Below are 16,958 nucleotides of genomic sequence, written 5' to 3' on the forward strand. Positions count from 1 at the left end.
TAGTAAAAGAGGGAAAAAAACAGTTCTGCATAATTTTTCTGACCATTAAATCAAATGTGCCATCAGAGGGAGGGGAGGGGTAATCTTTAAATATATTATTTCGTTTTGGGAGGGGAGCTACTGTTCTTGTGGGGAGGACAGTCCTGATTTAATGGATTTGAAATTTGCATGAAATAATACATCTGCTTGAAATGGAAAGGAGGGGGGAACAGGCGTATTATTTCATTTCGTAGGGTGGGGTGCTGTAGCTTTGGGAGGAGGGGCACCATCGCATTTGGAGGATGGACACACTTGATTACTAACTTTATCTTTGCATAAAATAATATTTACACTTGAAATGTATGGAGGGGGAAACGGGGGTACTGCTTCGTTTTACGGGGATAGGGGGGCTCTGTAGCATTAGCGGGTTGTGTCATCCTTCTTGGGGGGTAAACACCTTTATTTTCACGCTTTTAAATTTAGTATGGCATAATATTCCCTTTTGAAATGTACTCTAAAAATTCCGAAAAGATGCTCAAAACAGCATTTTTTAGATGCCCCCCACTCCGAAACCCGAAACACAATGGGGTGGGACTTTTTACCTGTTCTTATTGGGAGGGTATAAACAATTTGCAACATGTTTAAACTTTTTTCTTTTTTTTTTTTGGATGTTTGGGTCCGACTCTATTTTTACTGTACTATTTGTTGCATTGATCCTTTTTGTTGGTGATCTATGACAGGACGTCAAGCGCTAGAGGACGTTTCGAGTTTATGAGTAAAGGTACACTGTAAAAAAAATTCGGAAACGTTTCTGAGTATATCGTGCAGCTGCGGTTCATGAAATTTTCAAAAACGTTTCTGAGTATTTCGGAATTCTCTTTCTGTAATGTCCGGAAACGTGTCTGAGTATTTCGGAATCCTCTTTCTGTAATGTCCAGAAACGTGTCTGAGTATTTCGGAATCCTCTTTCTATAATTTCCAGAAATGTTTCTGAGTATTTTGGAATCCTCTTTCTGTAATTTTCAGAAACGTTTCTGAGTATTTCGGAATCCTCTTTCCGTAATTTCCAGAAATGTTTCTGAGTATTCTGTGCAGCTGTGGTTCATGAAAGTTTCGAAAACGTTTCCGAGTATTTCGGAATTCTCCAAACAATTTTCAAAAACGTTTCTGAGAATTTCGGAATCCTTTTTCCGTGATTTTTTCTAAAAAATAATTCTTTTTTAATAGTATTGCATGCCATATCAGTTTCAATTCTTTGATATCTAAGAGCAATGAAACAAGCAATTTTAGAATCATTCGTGGATTTTTTTTTTTCTGAATTTCTAATGACAAATAGCATGGTTAACAGCATAACATATGCACAGTTATAAATTTTTGAAAATTTCTGAAATAATATAGTAGTTTCATTCATAATCACAAAATCGTCGGGGGAGGGAAGGGGAGCACTTTCTCAAAAGTGGGATTGTTTGTTAAACAATATTAAACTTCAGTTTTTCTCTCAATATTTTCAAGACAAAATTATCCACATATTGTATTTTTAATGCAGAACTTAAAAACATATCTTGTATCAAACTTGATCGCTTTTATTTTCGGATAAAATTTGACAGAACTTACCTACACTTTTCGTTCCGAAATTATTTCACGTCAAGTCAATTTCTTTGACGAACAAAGTGTACCGAAAAGTACCAACAGAGAAATTGATGAATTTAAATATGACACCAAAGTCCCCCTGCTGGAACCATTCGGGTTTATTCCTCTGTTCTTGCCCTTTTCCAGTTTATCACAAATATAGATACTTAATCAAAATAGGTTACTGATTTAGAGTGTGCGCAAAATGCATTATATATTTTATTTATTAAAACATTGAACTCTATTACATGATTATTCCATTTCATATATACGAGAGCTCCCCCCCCCCCACACCATAAGAGTGATGGTGCACCCATAAAATGATATAAAGCGCCCCCCACCTTAAAAAAAGCAACCCCTTGAAAATGACAATGGCACAGTCTGCGTGGTGAACGCCCCTCGTCTTCTCACCATATGTGCATTGCATATTAATAAAATAGTATTTAAAAACTGATCACTTTTAAAACGATGACATGAAATAATATTACTTTTTATTTCAGCATGTAAATGCAGCTGTTCCATTTTTGCCACTGACTCATTTCTCCTGACTGTCCTACATTAAACTAGTATATCCACGAAGGAAATGTTATTTTCGGAACTAATGTCAAGGAATTTTTTTATTGTTAACCACATTTAACAAAATGAATAAGCAGATGAATTAATTTCATAACTATGTTCTTACTAATAGATAACATGGTCATTTTCTAATGGTATAAATATTTTTAAATGAATGAATAAATTATAATAAAAAAAGATAAATTATACCGGCACATTTTTTGTGAAGCATATTACAATACTAGAAAATATTTGCATTACCATATTTCTAATGAATTAAACAATTGATTTTTTTTTCTTTTTGAACCAAAATGTATGTACATCCAAGTATTTCGAAATAACTTTTCTGTGATTGCTTCTCAAATATAAATCTTACTTCTTTTGCGTAATTAATCAGTTTCAGTTGGTTACAACAAATAGTACACCGCGCACATAGGTATGTAGGATAACTTTAAATTAATTCGATAAACCCAAAAACAGTTACAATTGGAGCCTCATCAAATGCAAATCAACAAAAATATAAATGTATATAACAACATGTTTAAAAATATTCATTAATACTTACAAGTGAACATGAGCGGAAGAAAATCTAAGTACCTCCATTACAACTGAATAAGTAATCCAAACGGTTTCGTTTCATTAAGTATAAACACGGATGTTGAAACTATTCACGCTTGAACACACAATATATATCTAATTATGGTCGCATTGGAAATTGTAAAGAAGCAAATGGTTATTAACTAACTTAATAGCTGCGTACATCGTCTAAAAAATCAAGGGCAGTCCAAAATGCAAAGGCGTAAAATTAGTTTCGACACATTTTACTACTCTCTAGACATGAAATAACAAGCAATCCAATGCTCTGCAGCAACCATAGATAAGAAAAAAAGAAGTTCTCGTTATTTCCGACTCATTGGCGCCTGTGTTGGAAGGATGAAATAGGTTTCGAAGCGTTGCGTCATCACTTCCGCTTCTAGATATCTTGAAATAACAAAAAGCTTTCTGAATATTGAGGAATTCGCTATTGGATGAAGGATTCCTACTATTTCGGAAACGTTTCCGATATATCCAGAAACGTTTCCGAAATTTGTTACAGTGTAGAAAGAGAAAACTCTCAGTTATGTCTTTGAAAAAGACAAAATGAACGGAATAGGTTTGTAAAAGTCATTTAGTCCTTGGTTGAAATGACTGTTCTAGGTACGCATATACATTTATTTTAAATGGATTAATTACTGATTTTATCGAAGGAAAATAAAAGGGCCAAGACGCGAGATTATCTGCCCTGATGGAAGTCGAAACCAGTGACTTAAGTGTGAGTTAAATAATTTCTCGCACTGAACTCCGACTCCAATATTCCGAAATTAATCCTACACCAGACAGATTACATTTTGTGTGTGTGTGTGTGTGTGTTTTTTTTTTTTTTTTTTTTTTTTATTATTATTATTATTATTAAAAAATCTATATTATTGAGAAATGAATTAAAAATTATTTAAAAGGATAGTGTTGAATTGTTTTCATCCCTTCAGGAGGGACACGTGCCCTTGTGCCCCCTCCCCCCCCTTTCCCTAGAAATCCGCTATTGATTCAGGGTTTAGTTTGCATAGAAGTTTACGGTAGCTTAGCGTTCAACTTTTGTGCTTCTTTTCAATTTCACGGGAATTTTTACGTAGGGCTGTCCACTGGGGAGGGGGGAGGGTCAAGGTGCAGACTGTGGCATTAAAATTTTTAGGAGAGGTATTTTAAGAAGTATTTTTTCCTTTTGGGGAAAAGGGAGCTTGGGGAGCTTCTTCTGGGAAGGCACTTATGTTATTTGGCGGTGATGTGCCGTTTCTCCTTGGGGGGGGGAACCCCTGTTTTAAGTATGAACGGAAATCAGACTACATATTCATGAATATAACATTTAATGACTTCACGGAGTTTTATTCTTCTATATAGTTGATTTAAAAGTAGGCTTGCTAGACAGTCCCGGTTTTCAGGCAAAATTCAGGTGTCCCGGCCGGTTTATTTCAGATAATTTGATTAGATGACCAAAAAAGTTTAAAAATAATTAACTCTGAAGGATTATGTTGGATAATTACTTTGTCATCTGAAACACAGACTTGTAAATTTAACATCGAATCAGTATGTGATGGTTTTTATAACAACATTAATACCAAAAAGGACTTTCTAAAAAAAAGTCCTAGCGAATGAAAAATACATCTAAATATTATTCAAGTTTTTATTCCTCATTCAAAGTATTTCTTCTTGCTAAAATAACTAATAAATATTAACGTGTAAAAAAAAGGTTCAAATTTATCTGCTTATATCATTTATTATTTCCCTGGTTTCGGTTCACGTTTCTCATTACTAGTATTTATTCATAGCATTGAGAATGAACTACCCTCTAAAACATTCTAAAAACCAGCCAGGGGTATTTGTAATCCGAAATTTCCAAAAAATTTTGGGCTGACAACACATTTTAATGCTGAAAAATTATTAAAAAAAAAAAAACTTAATACAGTCGACGCTCGATATAACAACCGTCTCCGTGCCAGAGAAAAAGGTCTTTATAATGAGCGGTCATTATGAGAGATAGAATTTTTTAATAATATACACATGCATCATGCATGTTGCGTTGTTCCAATACCATTGGCACTTTTTTATAAATTCCAGTAAAATGCCCAAATTATTTTTTTGTCATGGGAATTTTTTTTTTTTTTAAATTATGGGTGCAAAATATTATGACAAAATATTTCTAAGTAGAAAATATAGGAAAAATTGTATTACAGTACTTACAAATCATTTATTTTCTGAAGATAAAATCAGAAACAGTTGCTTTCCTTTTTAGCACATGTGATTTTTGCAAAACATAATTTTCCATTTCAGTTATAGATGATAAATAGTGTTTTTCTTGCTTTTCAAAGAAACACTTAAACGTCTCTCGAGCATTTGAAACATTTTTCATACTGGGAACGTTGGTCTCAATTTCTTCTTCTTCATCTGATCATTATACATTAATTTGTTTTTGTGCACAATATCGAGAGGTACTTCATTTTCTGACAGACACGTGTTTGTCACATTCTAAATAATAATTGATTTTAGCATAACAGTCAAAGTTTAATACTTCTACCAATTTCATTTTTTTAGAAATTTTTTACAGCATTTCATCTTCTTCGTCGAAATTTTCATCCTGGATTGCCTGACAAATCATTTAAGCATTCTTCCTTTGCTTTTTAAAATCAACATGGTGGAGGCAATTCTTGATGCGTCTTTTCTGAATTCCATGCTGTTTTAGAAAGATGCAAAGCTGTAAGGATACCCACTTTGAAATCTTCACTTTCTTCCAGTCCGTAAATAGTAATAAAGGTCATTTCAAGTTACATATTAGTATCGTTGGAAAAAACACCAGGAATAGTGTTCGCTGAATTCGTTTGCTGTATTGGATTAGATGATGCAGAACGGTCGTTATACCGGAAGTAAATTAACATATAGTTCATTGGAACAAAGATGGGACTTTTACCACTGGTCGTTATAATGGATTGGTCTTTAAAATGAGTGGTCGTTATAATGAGCGCCGACTGTATGTTTATTTTTAATTATTTTTGTTTTCATAATTCCAAAAGTTTTTACGGGATGGGGGAGGGCGGGGGGGGGAGTCGAACTTCTTCATAGTTTCAGAAAATTTTACTTGAGTCTTGAGTGCACTATCACCCCTGATACCCTTTTGAATACTCGCGGACATAGGGGGGAGGGGGTATTCCAGTGTCCCGGTTGAACCTTTCAGAAATCTGGCAAGCCTATTTAAAAGACTCTCGAGCATAGACTAATAATAAGAGTAGACCGAGCTATGGCAACCCTTTTGCTGCTCATAAACCAAACCATGTGACTGGTGGATATCCTAGCAACAGCGGGCATTAATCGTAGCAGACGGTCAACGCCAGCGCGAAATAAAATAAATAGAATTTATGGAACACGGAAGAATGATCTTTTATGGAGTCCGATTTGTAAATTTGTTATTCTAAGTTGTAAATATTTTGTTAATATAGTGAGTTTTTCGTTTAGATGGTATTGTGCATTTTCTTTAGTCAATTTCAATAACTCTCTAAGCAATGAAAGATGCAAGCGACCAAGAAGAATCAGCAAACGGTAAGATTTTTACCTACAGTTTCAATTTAAGATACCGATTAGTACATTTTTGCGTTAACGCAAAACGTTTACGCCATTTCGTTCACGCCAACGCTGACAGCTCCAAATGAAATTAAGTTACCGAAAACTGATCAAAAACTATTACTAATGTCAAAATAATGCATAACTAAAAGAAAAACAGTTCAATCTCTGCACCTGGAAGTTTTTTTTAATGAAAACACATTGTCGTAAAATACATGTCGAGTGCCAAACTGTAGATAATGCTGCCATCTAGCAACCATGCTGCCAAAGTCTTCGCCAAGCCCTTCCACTAGTCACATGATACATCTATGAACCAATTTTCTTCATCAGCCGAGTTAATGTTAAATTTTGACTGGTGCTGCCATCTCTCGAAGTGAATCGGTACCTCTCGTTCTTTTAAATGTTAATAAGTCCCTCAACTCCCCTCTTACGCTACGAACCAAAAAATTTAAATGTCCATTCTGAACTATTAAAAAAACCAACAATAAATTGCCTAGTAAATTGTTTGTACTCTGGATGAAGTATTTGAATGTAAAACTAATATATTTCAATTTCATTTCGAAGCAAGTAACTTCCTCACACTAAATAAAGGTCTGACTGGTTTTAAAGCCTGAAAACAGTATGGAAATATTTTTACTTAGATTTGTGAGTCACAAAGCACTTTGAAATTTATATTTAAGAAGTACGAGAACTGAATCGGGGCAAAAACTAATAAAGAAAAGAAAACAAGCATTTACCATGCATTGAAATATCCTTTTGCGAAGGCATGAAACAACTGTCGTTTTACTTAAATTTTCCTTTTGAAAGGTAGCTGTTTTCCATTGTGTCAAATACTTGTCAAACAATCAAGAAGATTGCTCATTAATTTGTCTTTGATCCCGGTATGGTGTAAGTGATTTTTATAGTTTTTTGGATTGGTCCGACCAGTCACATGACTGTTTTAACTGAATATCGTCTCCAAAACTACTGAATATCTATTCAAAAAATAATAAAACAACCTTAATTTTTAAGTAAAATATAATTGGAAATTCAATCTTATTTTTTATTTCAAAAAATCTAAACTCTGTTAAGAAGTTCAGTTTTTTTGGAAAATTAAACAGTTGACTTTGTCGTTAAAATCACTACATTGAACGCCGGTAAACTGAATCAGTAGTTAATTGAAAAAACTGCGTTAATGAATCAAAGTGTCAAAAACGAAATAAAATCCAGCTTTATTGAATTAGCTGCTTTATTGAATCAGCCACTTTATGGAATCAAAACTGTTTAGAACAAACGTGATTCTTAAGCTGCGACCTCAGTATTTTTTCCTTAAAGATTAAAAAGAACAGAGATCCTAACAGACCTTTACATGCATAGGCATATAAACGTGAAGATAGAAGATTTTCAGAACTCGTAACAGAGAGAGAGGATCATTCCACGTCAAATCGTCTAAATTAAATAGTCGCTGTGCCGTCATGTCTCCGATTTTTTCCATTATTTTTTTTTTTACGGATATATATTTATGAGAAAAGCGCAAATTATTATTTTTTTTTTTTTAGATTTTTTTGAACAAAAATAACGCTTTGGAGATTTTTTCAAAAATAAAATTTTTTAAATTTTTCGGAGTCACCGTTTTGGCATAAATTCAGACCTTGCCACTCTTTATCTTGAGTCAGTTTTTATGTTTTTTCAATTGGGAGATTAAATAAGTTGTATCTCCGGAGTACCTACTACGATCTGCATCTTTTTTTTTTTTTTTTTGTAGCATATTTAAATCATTCTCTTGCTATGTAGAAAAAAGTAGAAGGGTGTTTTTTGTTGTTTTGAAATAAAATAATAAAGTCCGTTTCGCAGAAAATACAAGTTTTCTATTACTTTAAATCCCTTTTAAGCTTAAAAAAGACCAAAAACTTTTCAGAAGAATTAATACTGGACTCTCAAAGGATTTGTATCAATAGGCAATCGCTAAAAAGTTGTTTACTTTTGAAAAGAATTGTGCAAAAACCTCCGTTTCAGACTTCTCAAAAATAAATTAATTAATTATAAAAAAACACTATGCTAAATATTAAGAATAATAATTTGAAGAATAGTATAAAAATATTTTTAATGGAATTGTTTTACTTTTTTTTTTGACACTAAAGGATGGGAAAAAAAATTACTGTTGAAAACTTTTCTTAGCATTAACTTGTTTGGATTACGTTACACCTAACAATGAAATTCCACAACTCTAGATTTCTCGGAAAAAGATTATTTTTGCTGATTGAAATATATTTTAAAACCTCTTCGAAACTAATTGATAGAAATTCTTTTTCCATCTTCTGCTACAAAGGAAATAGTAAATTAAAAAAAAAAAAAAAAAAGAAATGCCGTCCGCACAAGCATGCCTTTCATTTCACATTTTATAATCGACGAAAGCTAAGTGTCGATTAGCTTTCAAAGCGGAAGAAGAATGATGCGTATTGCTTTCTATTGAAATTTTTGATCTAAATGAGTATTGTAAGAGTGGAAGATTATTGTCAGGAGTTACGGAATCCAAACAAGTTTAGGCTATGAAAACTTTTTAATAGTAATTATTCTCCCCCCCCCCCCCCCATCTTTTATTGTCCAAAAAAAAAAGCTAAATAAAGCTAAATAATGCCATTAAGAAATATTTTTGCACTATTCTTCGAATTATTATTCTTAATATTTAGTACACTTTCAATCAAAAGTGTTTTTATTTATTTACGTATTTATTTTTACGAAGTCTGAAGCGGAGGTTTTTGCACAATTCTTTTCCAAAGTAAAACTGTTTAGCAATTAACTATTGATACAAATCCTTTGAGAGTCCAGTATTAATTGTTCTGAAAAGTTTTTGGCCTTTTTTAAGCTTAAAAGGGATTTAAAGTAATAGAAAACTTGTATTTTCTGCGAAACGGACTTTATTTTTTTATTTCAAAACAACAAAAAACATCCTTCTACTTTTTTCTACATAGCAGGAGAATGATTTAAATATGCTACAAAAAAAAAAAAAAAAAAAAAAAAGATGCAGATCGTAGAAGGTACTCCGGAGATACAACTTATTTAATCTTCCAATTGGAAAAACATAAAAACTGACTTAAGATCAAGAGTGGCAACACCTAACTGTTCATAGAATACTTTCTGTCATTCACACTGAAAGAGAAAAATATTAGATTGAAACTGATATCAAATTCAGCTTAATTGGTTGCAAAATAAAGAAATTAGAGAGATTTTCTGAATTCATGCCAAAACGGTGACTCCGAAAAATGATCAAAAATTGAATTTTCGAAAAAATTCTCCAAAGCTTAATTTTTATTCAAAAAATCTAAAATATTACTTTGCGCTTTTCTCATAGATATCTATTTAAAAAAAAAAATGGGCGAAATGTGAGACATGACGGCACATGGCATTAGGCGATTTGACGTGAAATGACCTATCAGCTAAACACATTTTTAGCCAGATAATAAAATCCAATATTTAAATCTCAGATCTTAGAAAAAATGAATTACTTAGTTTGTTAGATGATTTGAAATTTGTTACTACCAGATCATTTAAAGAAATATTTAATATAAATACATGTCTGTTGTAACGCACATTTTATTAGGCCCGTATTTGGATAACCTAAAGAGTCCTATAGCAAAATATGCCTTCAAAAGCATCGAAAGAAAAATAATGAAGGAAAAAAAGAAAGAAAAAAATAAAACTTTTGAAATATTAAGTAAAATTAATTGTACTTAAACAGAAAGTTCGATCTAAACATAAATTTCCTTCCTAAATTTGCAAAGAAGCACTTAAAAGCCAAAGAAGAAGTTAAAAGAGAGATAGGTATAGTTATATTTTTAGAGGATGAGTTAAAAGAAGTTAAAATATGTATATAAAGAGAAATTGAGACATATTTTATATTAAAGTTTACAATATTCAAGTTACATTATTAAAAACAAAAATTAATATCTTATAAAAATATCACAATCCAAAAACAAACCCTCCCCAAAAAGTTTTTGAAACGTGCTAAAATACTTATCAAAATGCTCTAAACTGAAAAACTTCTGGTTCAAATGAATTGTACTTTTAGGGTTTCGAATAAAAAACCTAAGTATTAGTTTCACTTGTCTTGATCGTAAGTTGTTGTCATTATTATTTTTATTATTCCTCACGGGTTGAGTTCAACTATTTTTGTTTTATATTGCCGAATAAAGTGATTGCAAATTATATCTCGCAGAGAATTGTATATAAGTATATTAACTAATAAACTTTTACAAAACACTCACAAAGTCAGAACAGACTCGTTTGCGGTGAATAAATCATGCCATTCCACACACCTACATGAGCGTACAAGGATTTGCGATGCGGCTAAAACCCAAATTTCTGATTAGGTTAATGCCCAATTCCCCCTCCCCCCCTCCTTCTTCGTTGTACCCGTAGACCATTCATATAATGTTAACGTTCTAAGGTTGTGCCCCTTTAATTTACTTTTCCTTTCCCCCTCACTCCTTTCGTGAAAATAAATGAACATTTACAAATGGCATATTTACGACAAAACTGGAACTCAGACTTTTCTTGATATAAAACATCTTTCTCTTCAATCTTTCTCGGAAAATTTCTCATCGATTATCAGTTTCCTTAAAAGATTTCGAAGAAATATTGAGAATAAGTATTCTTACTAAGCAAGTATTCTTAGGAAAGATAAATGATAAATGATGTCAAATTCTAGAATGTTTGACTTTTATGAGTTCGTCGAAAACGAACCGAAGCGTATTCTTTCATTATGTTTTACATTTATCATTTCTAACGTTTTACGTTAGAAAAGGAGAAAATGTTTACGAATATATATTCGATCATGCTATGCACGTTTAATAAACATAAAAATTACAATCTAACTCACACATTGAAAATCGAAACCAAAAATGAAGTACCCATGAGATAAACAGGAGAACATCCGATTTACTGGCGGAAGTGGACGCATCTATTAATTCGCAGGGATGCCAGTTTTTGCATAAGTGTGTTAGTTTCTAAATTAAGCAGACACATACAAATGAACGAAACACGCGCATTAATTGCCTATTTCATAGCAACAGTGGGCAGGCAGTACATCTTATATTTACTTTATACTAGAAGTCCCCACGACCATGCCGAATGGAGGAGATTGATTTTAGGAGGCAAATCCTATCCATTTTGAATACAAAAGTAATAATAATCTGCAATGTAATTACTATTGTTTCTTGTAAATATAGTTGATTGAAAAAATTACTTGTTTTCAGGATCCGATAAATTTTGGGCGTCTAATCACTAGTTTTTTTTTTTTTTTTTTTTTTCAGAACAAGAATCTTTCAGAAGTCATGTTGACTACATTTTCTAATAAAATCAGAGAAATACTTTGCCTACCGCGTTAAAAAAAAAAAAAAAAAAAAAAAATCCTGGCTCCTAAAATTTTACTATTTTTGTCGGTGTTTGCTTATTTTAACACGGCTAAAGTGACTTTTTTAGTTTTAAAAAGAATATTTTCTCGTGACTCGATACAAAAATGAAAGTGAAAATTGCCAGCATTTTTCAATGTATTTCAATAATGAAGAAATGCAATGGAGTGGTTTCCTTCAGTCAAAAGTACTACTTTTAGTCATTGAAATGGATAGAATGAGCAAAAAAATTACATGATCCCAAAAAATACTTTGATTTTCCCAACAGTTTTTTTTTTTTTTTAATTAATTTTTTTAAATGTCCGATTTTTCAAACAAGGCGTGGTCTTTACGACGTCACAAATGATGCAATTTGGCGCATATTTCTACCACGTTTCCACGTTATGATAATCAAGCAGTGAATTAAAATTGCGCTCTACCCTTGTTATCAACCATATCGTTGGCAATACACGTGAGTAAAGATGCGAATTAAATATTTTGTACTGTGAATGGCAACATTGAATGGCATTTCATCATTTGTGATGTCACACGACAGAAGTGTAAACAATGAAAGCGCTCCGTTTTAAGTATTTTTTTAAAAATATTAAACTTAAATAAATTATTTAAAAAATGGTAAGATCCTATGTTTTTAAGCATGCTCTTTCAGAAAAAATATTTTTAAAATTTTGGAAACGACCCCATTATCAAGAAAGAATTAAAGCGGAAATTTAAGGCAACTGTAAATCCCGAACTTATAGGCGAACTTGCTTCAAACAAACATTGTTAAAAAGCTTTTGATGAAGAACATGCATAGAAAAGATATTTTTCATTTGAAAATTTTTTTGATCAACTGATATAACAAATACTAAGTTCACAAATACTAAGCAATAGCGCCTACGGCGAAGTTTAAAGCAAAGATAAATCCCGAACCTCCCTATCCGGCAAATTTGCTTCTAACAAATTAGTCGGGAAAAGATTTTGCTGAAGAGCATGGATAGAGAAAATCTTTTTCATGTGAAAAATTTTTCGTTCAACTTTGAACAGTTCAGTAACCCTGAAGATTAGTGCCTTCGAGGAAACTCATGGAAATCTAGATCCCGAACGAAGGTGAATCAGCTTCCAAAAATCTTTGTTTTAAAAGGCTCTTGATTAAGGGCGCCCATATGCAAATTTTAAGGGGAGCTCAAAAATGTTCCCCATGGTTTAGCAGAATATTTTCCCCATGGAAACCAATTTCAGTACAGATTAGAGACATTAAAGTTTGACATTTTTAATAACTTCTTCATTAATGGCTGGAAAAGAAATTTTCATACATTTTTGCAAAGAAAAAAGCACTAAGAGCAAGGAAGTTTTCATTTCTAAGGGGGAGCTTGAGCCCCGACTTGCGCTCCTATATGGGCGCCCATGCTCTTGATGGAAAAACATGTATTGAAAAGGTCTTTTTGATTCCGCCATTTTAAAAGGATTTTTTTTTTCCTGAACAATTCCAAATTTTTGTAACATTGAGACGACAAACGACACGAAAAACTTTTTTTTGGCCCTAAAAACCTTTTACTTCCGACTCCGATTCCTTTAGTCCATAATCAGTGAGACTCCGACGACGCAGGGCTAAGGACTAATGGAGTCGGAGTTAGATCGACTCCAGCTCTGACTCGCACTCCGAGAATTTTAGAGATTTGAATCCAATTAAGGTCAAAAATATGTATAAATCACAGTTAAAAATTAAAGAAAATTTAACAGCTATGTCTGGCCTGCCTGTTTTACCTTGCTATAAATTCAATACAACTTGTACATCCCTTTTGTTTATTTGATTTGTCAATTGGAATTTGATTCACATTTGACAGTCATACATAAGTGAAATTGATTCATTGATAAGAAACATATTTCGAATAGTAGATAATTACGTGAAATTTCTCTATAGAAATTTAATTTTAATGATCTTTTTGTTTTGTTTTTTTAATGTAGATAGGACTCGGAAAATTCCCTCTTTCCTGCGCCGCTGATATGCATGTATGCACTCCGTTGTGTTTTCCTGCAACATCAAACGCTAATATACGATTTGATCTCCCCCCCCCCCCCACTCCCTCTTCCGGAAACTTCGAAATTACGAAATACTACCAAACTAACAAAACTCTAATACTTAGAAATATTGTTTCGTTTTCTGTTTTCAACACTAGATGGCACAACATTCTTTCAGGCGCAGCTGTTTTTTTTTTTTTTTTTTCTGAAACCTCTCGGAAGTGTTCTCGTCTGCAGAAAAAAAAAATCAGTTTCAATCTAGAGTTCAGAATTCTTTTAGCTTTTGTCTCAGACAGGTGAGAAAAAAGCACTGTCCAGAGATAAACTGGTCTTATTCTCCTAGTTGGAAATACTCTCAGACAACAGTATTCGCATTTTTTTAATGTTAAATGTTTGTTTTGTGAAAATCAATGTTCTTTTAGCCGGATAGATAATTGAATATTATTTAATTTATGCGAAATATTTTGATAAAAAAGTGTAAACAAGTGCTATAGAAAGGTAAGTTGCGTTTTATCTCTGTATGTTCTTAAAAAAATTACATTTTTAGAGATTTTCTTTAAAAAAAAGTTTGAAAAAAAATCAACTCAGTCAAATCACATGTTAAAGTTAAATGAGCTAAGTAAATTACTTGTCAATTAGTTTTGTGAAACTAATTTAAAAAAAAAATGAACTAACAAAAGAAAATTCAATTAAAAAAGAAATAGCTGCATTTGATATGCAAAATTTAATTGATGCAATTTTTCGTATCTGCTCTATACCGAAGAAAACTTTTATGTAGAAAGTATGTAGATGAGCATTTTATTCAAGTGCTTGAGAGGAATTTGAAACCCCTGCTTTACTGCGCTAAAAAATGGATCTATATGATTAAATAGTAAGACAGAGGAGATACATACAGTAGCTCCCAAAAGTGTTCGTACACCTACGACTTTCAATGAAATAAGCTCTTATCCATTAGTTAGAATTAATATTTCGGAATAGGTATTTTATTATAAGATCTAGGATCTATTTTTAACAAAACTACATGAACATTTTTAATAAAACATTAAAACTTAATTTTTAAAAAATCAAAAACTAAAAAGTGCCGGAAATTTTATCTCACAAAAGTCTTCGTACACTTTGAAAAAATGTCAAAAAATTAATAAATAATCTAACTTTTTACTAAGCTATTATTTAGTAGAATATCATGCAGTAACAGCTACAGCTTTTAAACGTTTGGGAATAGATTTCATTGTTTTTTCTTTCTTTTTTTGTGCAATTTCTGAGTAAGTGTTCAGACGCACTACGAGTCGTGCCGTTTCTAGTTCGTTTTTCGTTTCAATGGTGTATTTTCGTAATCTAGCCACCAGAAATCTCTAAATATGTTCCATTAAGTTGAAATCTGGCGATTGAGGAGATATTTCTAAGCTTAAGGACAAGTTTTGAGGCACCAAACGCGAACGTGTGCTTCTTATCATTATCTTGATAAAAAACAAAGTTTTTTCCAATTACCAAATTTTGGGCTAATAGTTTAAAATTGTTTTTTAAAATATTTAAATGAACAGCATAATTCATTATTTCATCAAAAAATTCCAAATTTCCAAGTCCTGATGCTGAGATGCACCCTCACACAAGAACACCTTCACCGTCCTGATTAACTGATCCAATTAAGTTCTTAAGATTAAATTCCTCATTTTCTTTTCTTCCATATACAGTTATACAACAATTTAACCAAAAATGTTGAATTTATTTTCATTTATAAGTAAGACGTTGTTCCAAAACGTTTTGAGCTTATTTATCATTGATTTTACGACGGAAAGATTAAGTTTACTGTTTTTCGCACGATCAAGAAAATTTGTGCAGGATGAGGTCCCAATTAATCCAGCTAATCAGAGAACTTGGCGAACAATTTCAGGTAAAAATTAAACGTAAAATGTTTCATTCAGTTCTGCAGAAACTTTTACAGCACTCAAATGTGTATTTTTCATAAATTTTTTAACTGTAAATCTCCAATCACGCTTTGTCAACTTTGCCGGTTGACCTTTTCTTTCCTTGTTTACGGTCCGATTCTTTTCTTTAAAGAATTTTATCAAGCACTTTACTATAGAATGGAATAATTTAACTAATTTAGAGACATTTCAAACCAATTTACCGCTACTGTGAGGAAAAAATTCAAATTTCGAACGATGTTTGTGATTTTTTACAAATACCAGTCATTTTAAAGTAATAATCACAATATTAAGGAATAAATAAACAAAAAATTAAAGCCAAATGACTTTTATGGGTCAACACAATGTAAAAATAATAAAAAAACGACAAATGATAATTTTAATCATGAATTTATTCGAAAATATTTGAGTGTACAATGACTTTTGTGGCGTATTATTTCTCTGTCTCTTCGTTTTTTGACCAATTTCAAAAATAATATCCGTCAATATTTTGAAAAAACTACAGGGTTTTATTTGGAATGACATAGGAATGCTGTGAAAAAATATTGGACTTCATATTCGAATTCAGTTTTGCGTTATTCTGGTTTTACTAAAAAATTTCAAGGTGTACGAACGCTTTTGGGAGCCACTGTACGTATTTCCGATTAGATAAAGTACTACGTGTATAATCTTTGAACAAGTCGAAAAAATTCTCGTAAAAAAACGAAATGAGTTCTCCCACTCTCTCTCATTGCAACATCACGAAAGTTGTTTAAAAAATAATATTATATAATTAAAACTTAAATTCGTTTCTGACTGCAGTCGTACGTTGATTTGTTCAAGAACTACAGCCAGGTGTTTGCTCCGTGTTTCTAAAAGTTATAATTTTTGCAGCAGTTTTAGTTTACTTTTCAAGAATTTAAATCTTAATCTAACAATCTTTAACTTATGTGTGTAGTTGTAAAAGTAGTATCTCAAATTTTTTCATTGATGCGTTTTTTTAAATATTTTTTTTATATAATTTAATTGTTTTTTTAATTATTATTATTTTATTTATTTATTATTTTTTACAGATATCTCAATACTTTGCAAAGTCAACAAATTGAGATATTCAGAAAGTTTCAAAATAGTCCCCTAAATGATTTGAACAAAACAGAGAAATTTATTTTCACTCATTTCTTCCTGTAGCGACAGATATGTGATTTTTTCCTTAAAAATCTTTTTTTTTTCTTTGGAGACGCTTGCTTTTGCCATACGCTTCAACTATTCTTCTACAATTTAGTTTTTATTGAAGAAGGGAAGAACAGGTTTTGAATTTTTGAAAATAATAAAGAACAAGATTCCACTTTATTTATAA

At 31.7% G+C, this 16,958-nt stretch overlaps 1 protein-coding gene across 1 annotated transcript in view; it reads left to right on the forward strand.

Moving 5' to 3' along the window:
- Positions 1-14,075: 14,075 nt before the first annotated feature.
- Positions 14,076-16,958, forward strand: part of LOC129234561 (ADAMTS-like protein 5) — a 133,870-nt gene continuing 130,987 nt past the window's right edge. Inside the window, exon 1 of the mRNA XM_054868581.1 lies at positions 14,076-14,195. The gene's annotated coding sequence lies outside the window, so the exon portion shown is untranslated. The remainder of the gene's footprint in view (positions 14,196-16,958) is intronic.

The sequence above is a fragment of the Uloborus diversus genome, chromosome 1, assembly GCF_026930045.1.
Source record: "Uloborus diversus isolate 005 chromosome 1, Udiv.v.3.1, whole genome shotgun sequence".
Taxonomy (NCBI): Eukaryota; Metazoa; Arthropoda; class Arachnida; order Araneae; family Uloboridae; genus Uloborus; species Uloborus diversus.